The sequence below is a fragment of the Sinocyclocheilus rhinocerous genome, unplaced genomic scaffold (assembly GCF_001515625.1).
Source record: "Sinocyclocheilus rhinocerous isolate Xijiao unplaced genomic scaffold, SAMN03320098_v1.1 scaffold2578, whole genome shotgun sequence".
NCBI classification, from domain to species: Eukaryota; Metazoa; Chordata; class Actinopteri; order Cypriniformes; family Cyprinidae; genus Sinocyclocheilus; species Sinocyclocheilus rhinocerous.
In genome coordinates this window covers 728050-734478 of record NW_015643596.1, presented here as the reverse complement: position 1 = coordinate 734478, position 6429 = coordinate 728050, and the positions used below count along the sequence as shown (strand labels likewise).

Here is a 6429-nt window from a genome sequence, read left to right as displayed (position 1 = left end):
GAAGGCGAAACCGGAGCATCGAGAAGAAAGCCCCTCTCTTTCTTCCCGATATCTGCCAGGTTCACCCACAGATGTCTTTCCGGCACTACCATAGCCTGCTTATGTAGCATGGAGAGCGAGATCCGTGGTGCGGTGCAAAGGGAACGCGTCTGTCTCTGGCTCTCAGATTCGAATTTTATATATATATATATACTATATCTATATATATATACATATGCCCATATATACACACACATGACATGTCATGAGTGATGAGAAAATTTCCATATATATATATTTTTTTTTTCATTTAAGCAATGAGAATGAGATTTTTAAAAAATTTTCATGAAATATGATGGGCATGTTATTGTTTGGTCCTACAAATCCTCATGATTTTAATGAGAATGAAACGTTGTTGTTTTGTAATTGGTGATTGTCTGGTCTGAAAGACATAGGAATCGATGGACTACAATTAAGCTTCTGTTGGAGAGAGGAGCAGACCCAAACGCCTCTACCGTCCCCATGCCTGTCATCTTCTTGGCTATCAAAGCTGCCCATGTCAAGGGTGTCCATCGTCTATTGGAGTGTGGGGCTCGTACAGACATACCTCTACTTCCATTTTACTAGAATATCAACAGCAAGGCATCTATTTGGTCATATTTATTTCTTCTATTTGTGTTCATGACAGCAAAAGGGTTTGAGCCCCAGGCCTTTAAGAATCAGCATGTCATGGCCTCTGGACCCCTGGCTAAATTTAGTGTAGCCCCTGTTGAACTTCCTCAGGAAGGCGGGAGGACACCACTACATGTGGCCTGCCAAAGAGACAGCGAATATGCAGTAAGAATACAACATAAACACTGAAAAAACATGATACTCCTTGGAAAAAAAATGTATGTATGTATTGTAATATTATGTATGTGTGTATATATATATATATATATATATATATATAATTTTTTACATAATTTTATAGGTTTTAATTTGCATATAAAATTGTATTATTACCATATAATTATTAATTGGAATGGAAACATATAATAATAACAGTACTTTATTTAATTTAATTTGATTAATTAATATTAGTAATATTTTTTTATAAGATTATTAGATGAAGTAATATTTAAAAATTAAAATTCCTAAAGAAATGCATAAAATGTAATTTTCAATGGAGGATTCAATTAAATGAATTGGAATTTATTTGTGAATAATAATAATAAGAAGAAGCCTAATTTTTCTTTCAGAATGCTAGAGATGTGGTGGCACTTCTCCTTTCTCACAACGCAAACCCCATCAATGTGTGGAGTGGCCATTCACCCCTGTCTCTGACCATTGCGAGAGGCAACGACCTTGTATGTAATCATTTCTGACATCACTTATTCCGACTGAATCATTTGTAGTGCAGCTATTTGCAAGGAATCATCTTTTATGGCATAATTAAATACTGTCTGTTCAAAGACACAGAATGAATGTGGAATAATAAGTCATTACTGAAGGATGAGGGCTATGGCATTGCGTTGACGTGCCGTGTATATTAACGCTGTTTTCCCAGGCTGTGGATGAACTGCTAGCTGGAGGGGCTGATCCTAATCTTCCTCTCACTCGTCATGTGGGCAGCGCTCTCTGTGCCCTTGCCAACATCAGCTACGACCGTGGGCCACATCCACGCAACCAAGTCAAGCTGGTGATCTTCTTCAACTAATTATCCTATGTAGTCTCACGGGGAAATACGTGACTGTGCATACATGAAATATGTTTCTGCATAGTGGTTCTGTAGTTGCACTATGCATTACAAAATAAAAGTTTAAATATTAATTTCAATTTAGTTAGGTTAGGAAAAATTCACTCATGTTTGTTGATTTAGCAGAAACATTTATAATAGATTAATTAAATGTACTTTACAACAACAACATAACATAACAACATAAATATGATTTCATATATTCAATAATTATAATAATAATATATTTTTGTGGAATATATTCGGCGCATGCGCAGCACTGACCTCATACGTCATTCCACCGGAGCTGCTTCCAGTGTACAACAGTGAGCGCAAGCTAGATTACCTGCTGAGCGGCATTAAACAACTTGAAAGATCAAAGACAATTTTTAATATAACTCCGACTGGATTCGTCTGAAAGAAGAAAGTCATATACTGTACACCTAGGATGACTTGAGGGTGAGTAATTTATGGGCTAATTTTAATATTTGGGTGAACTAACCCTTTAATAGAATGTTATTTGGAGATATTCATGACTGTTTACGCTTATTAAAGCATCATCTGTATTTGACAAAATAAAAGTCAATTTAAGTGTCACTTAGCAGACCTTTTAACATGGAAACTGGAAATGGTGTCAGAAATTAAACAGCTTGGGGCAAAAATGGCACCAAAAGTGACAAAAATGTTACTGAAATTCAAAATAAGAGACTTAAAATTGCCCTTTAAGGAATTACTTTTTTGGTATTTGTAACACTGAATTATACTGATAATTCAAATCAAGGATGAGGAATATTTATTTTAATTAATTGATTGAATTTTACATAAAATGGTCACACCCTATATTTTAATATGGTTAGAAGAAATATTTAAATAATGAAAAAAAAAAAACACTGATTTGGTTTTATTTGATCTCCTTTAAAGAAAAAATTATAAAACGGTTATTTCTGACACTGATAGGCATGTTTTGCATTTAATGTTTCACGGAAAATATATGCCTATTCATGTTTTTCCACACAAGATCAGGTTGAATCAACAGTCGACTCCCGTTCAGGAACAATTTAGCACCTCAGAAGCTAGTCTATCAAGTAAATAGAGAAAAATAAATGTAGTTATTTCTAATCACTGTGCTCTCTTTGTTTCTGTTTCACTTGGTTAAGCTGGAGAAGTTGATCAAAGCGGGCGCTGACATCCTCATGCCTGTTGTGGTGGGCGAGGGCCGCAGGTGCGCTGTGGGAATAGTCGTGGATTATGCGCACTGCGCATTCCAACAGGTGCAGCTTTTCATCGCCAGTTCATCCCGTGTTCCAGATCATCTGAAATCTCATTTATCACCTCAACCAATTATGATTTGCTCACCAGACCGGTTCCGCTTTCCCTCCAGAACCAGCACATGGCCCACACCCCATACCATGCCCTCAACAAGCATGAGAGACAAGCCTATAACACCTGCCGACAGTTGCTAGGCCTCATGGGAGATCTGCTGAGACAGGCGGTGATAAGAAAGGAGAAGGAACAGAGCTAAGATGTACTCGGTGAGACTGGCTGATCGTTTCTATAAATGCGCAGCACTTTATGGATTTTGTCTCACTGCTTTCAGGGTTTGTGCATCCGTTCTAAGGAGTTTGTGTCCTATCGATTGAAATCACAGGTTGCTAATTTGTGTGTTTGTGTGTTGTTTGAGGTGTCAGTCCCACAGAGAAGCTTCTATGTACCGGATCAGGAACGACACCGAGTCTGCTGAGCTCTCCTGAGGAGAACAACAGGACTTCCTTTAATAAACGCATCAGTCAGAGAGTGCAGAGGTACTTCATTATTACACACTGTTGCAAACCAAAGTGTGTTTTGTGCTGATTGTGTTAACTGTGTGTCTGTGATTTTGATTTCAGAAAGCAACACTTCAAATACTGCTATGAGTGCGGCCGTTCGGTGGGTGTGCAGCTGTCTGCCTGTAGCCGCTGTCGTGAGGTCTTTTACTGTAGCAAGACCTGCAAAACCAAAGCATGGGACGAGCACCACAGAGACGAGTGTGTCCGTGTGCCAGGTTGGTACTAGGTCTCAATCGACTTTTAAACAAACCTTGGTCTTGTTTTCCAGTATAAAACACAATTAAAACAAGAACAAATTTATTTGTGACTAAATTTATTTATGATAATAGTAAAAAATAAATAAAATAATAAATAAATATATATATATATATATATTATGCATTATTATCTCACAGTTTTCATGACAGTTAAGTAAAATTTCTCACAAAATTCTCATTAATGTGAAATATTTGCGTTCTTATTAATGTATTACATTTTTAAAAATTAAATCTGTCTTTAAAAAAATTTTTTTAATATATTGTTTATTTTTATTACATTGTGGGTAAATATTGACACTACACGTCAAAAGTTTGAAATAATTATCATTTTTAGAATGATTTCTGAAGGATCAGAGTAATGGTTACTGAAAATTAAACTTTGCATCACAGGAATAAATTACTTCTGTCATGAAATGTGCATGAATTAATTTACAGATAAATTACTTACTTTTGCTGCATTGTATTATCTTTAAACCACACAGGAGGTTTGTATACACTATATGAAGCAGACTTTAAAAATCAGTCGTGTTGTGTGCGAGCAGAGGATTTGTTTTTACAGACAGGTCTTATGGGATTTAAAGTATGAAATGAGAAATGACCCCCTCCTGCAGCGGTCCATTCCTGTGAGAATAAGATGTAGTCTCCAGTAACAACACTGTTATTTAAGAAGTGTTTGTGAGATAAAGGCCACACTTCTAGAACAAATGAGGCCAGATCTGAGCGCTGGTGAATCACGCAGAAGGTTCAGCAGGGCATCGAGGAACTTGGCAGAACCTGATAGCTGTGTATTTAAGGTGTTCACAGTGTGCTTTTCTCTGGAGGATTTGTCTCTCTAGTGTTTCTACATAGGATGTAGGTCCAAACAATGCTGTATGGCCAAAAATAAATAAAATAGAATGTTCAAGTGTTCTGGGAAACATTTCTCATTTAGGTTAACTTCATATACTAAAGTAATTCAAATTAAAACTGAAATGAAAATTCATAAAAACTACATAGACATATAAAATATTTTTATTAAAACGAAAATGGAAAATAACAAAAATAAAAATAATAAATAATAACAATAATAAAAAACGTATTCAAATGCAACTATAATAGTATCTCAATGATACTAAACACTGGTATGTGCAAACAAGACATTCACAAAATTGTTAAAACAAAACATAATACACTATCATTCAAAAGTTAATAAAAAATACAGTAAAAATAATAGTAATATTGTGAAATATCAATACATTTTGAATTAAAAAAAAAACAAGATATCTATTTGAATATATCATATTTTAATTGTGTAATTTATTACACATAATAATTAATAATAATAATTGTAATAAATACTACTAACAATTCTAATTTATTCCTGTTGTAACAAAGCTAATATGCTAATATTGCTGCATAAGAATCATTTCTTATGATCAATGCTGAAAACAGTTGTGCCACTTGATATTTTTCTGGAAACTGTGATGCAATTTTTTTTAGTATTCTTTGATGAATAGAAAGTTAAAAAGAACAGCATTATTTGAAATATAAATCATTTGTAACATTATAAGTGTCTTTACTGTCACTTTTGATGCAATTGAATGCATCCTTTTTGAATAAAACTATTAATTTCTTAATCTTTGAATCTTTGCTCAAAATCTATTTTAAATTTATTTTAAATACTCTTGATAAAAAATACATTATCAATATTGTCTATTTATTCAGCATCTGATACAATGGGAAGTATAATCTCAAAATGGCTAAATATCAGCTGATTAATTGGCCAGAATATTGGTTTATTATTATGATGAACTAATGCATAACGGTTTTGTTGTTTTCACAGTGGTCAATGGAAAATTGATCAGAGATGAATGCGCATCTATCGGACCATGTTCACCTCTGTCCACCAAAGACGCTAAAGGTAAGGCCTTCCACCTGAGCATGACCCCAGAAATACAGGAATATGACCTGAACGAGAATTACACTTTTATCTAGAACGTGTTTCAAAGGCCAGTTAAACACTAGCTGTGTAAAAGGTTACGGCTTCACATTTTTCAGAAAAATGTCCAATTTCCAATTTTCTGAAAAGAATGCGACTAAAAGACTTGAGCAAGTTCAAGGTCTGGTAGAAATGAAAAGAAATGGTTCAAAAACACAGACAACATCCGTTTTGTTTAAACAACTGTGCATGTTTATTACGTAAAACAGACCAAATTTATAAATTCATACCTCAAATAAAATGCTAGTGCTGAAATATAACAAAATCAAATGTTCATTAACACACACCTCTGCCTCTCTTGAATGAGTGTGTGCTCAATCTGTCACTGTCATATGAAACACATTAGGCTTGTGTTTGAGCTCTTCTCGATGTCCATTCATTGAGTCATGCGATCGACTAAGAGTATACAATGTGCTTTTCATTTATATCGGACAACCGATATCAAAAACGAACCTTCCTGTGACAGAGATCGTACACTACGTCATGTACATTTTCAACTGCGTTTACATTCCACAACTTTTTACATTTTGTGTCTGACAAAACCAGGTCCTTGTGGATTCAGCTCTAGTTGTGCATCAAAAAAACCGAATATCAGAAACGTGAAGATCGTTTGACACCTTTAAATGCAACGTTCAGTGACTAGATGCTGATAAGACATTTTGTAGGATTTTT

The 6429-nt window shown here is 34.7% G+C and overlaps 1 pseudogene; it reads left to right on the top strand.

Annotated features, from left to right (window-relative positions):
* The window catches only part of LOC107757452 (ankyrin repeat and MYND domain-containing protein 1-like), a 13098-nt pseudogene extending 7345 nt beyond the window's left edge, over positions 1 to 5753 (top strand).
* The last annotated feature ends 676 nt before the right edge of the window (positions 5754 to 6429 follow it).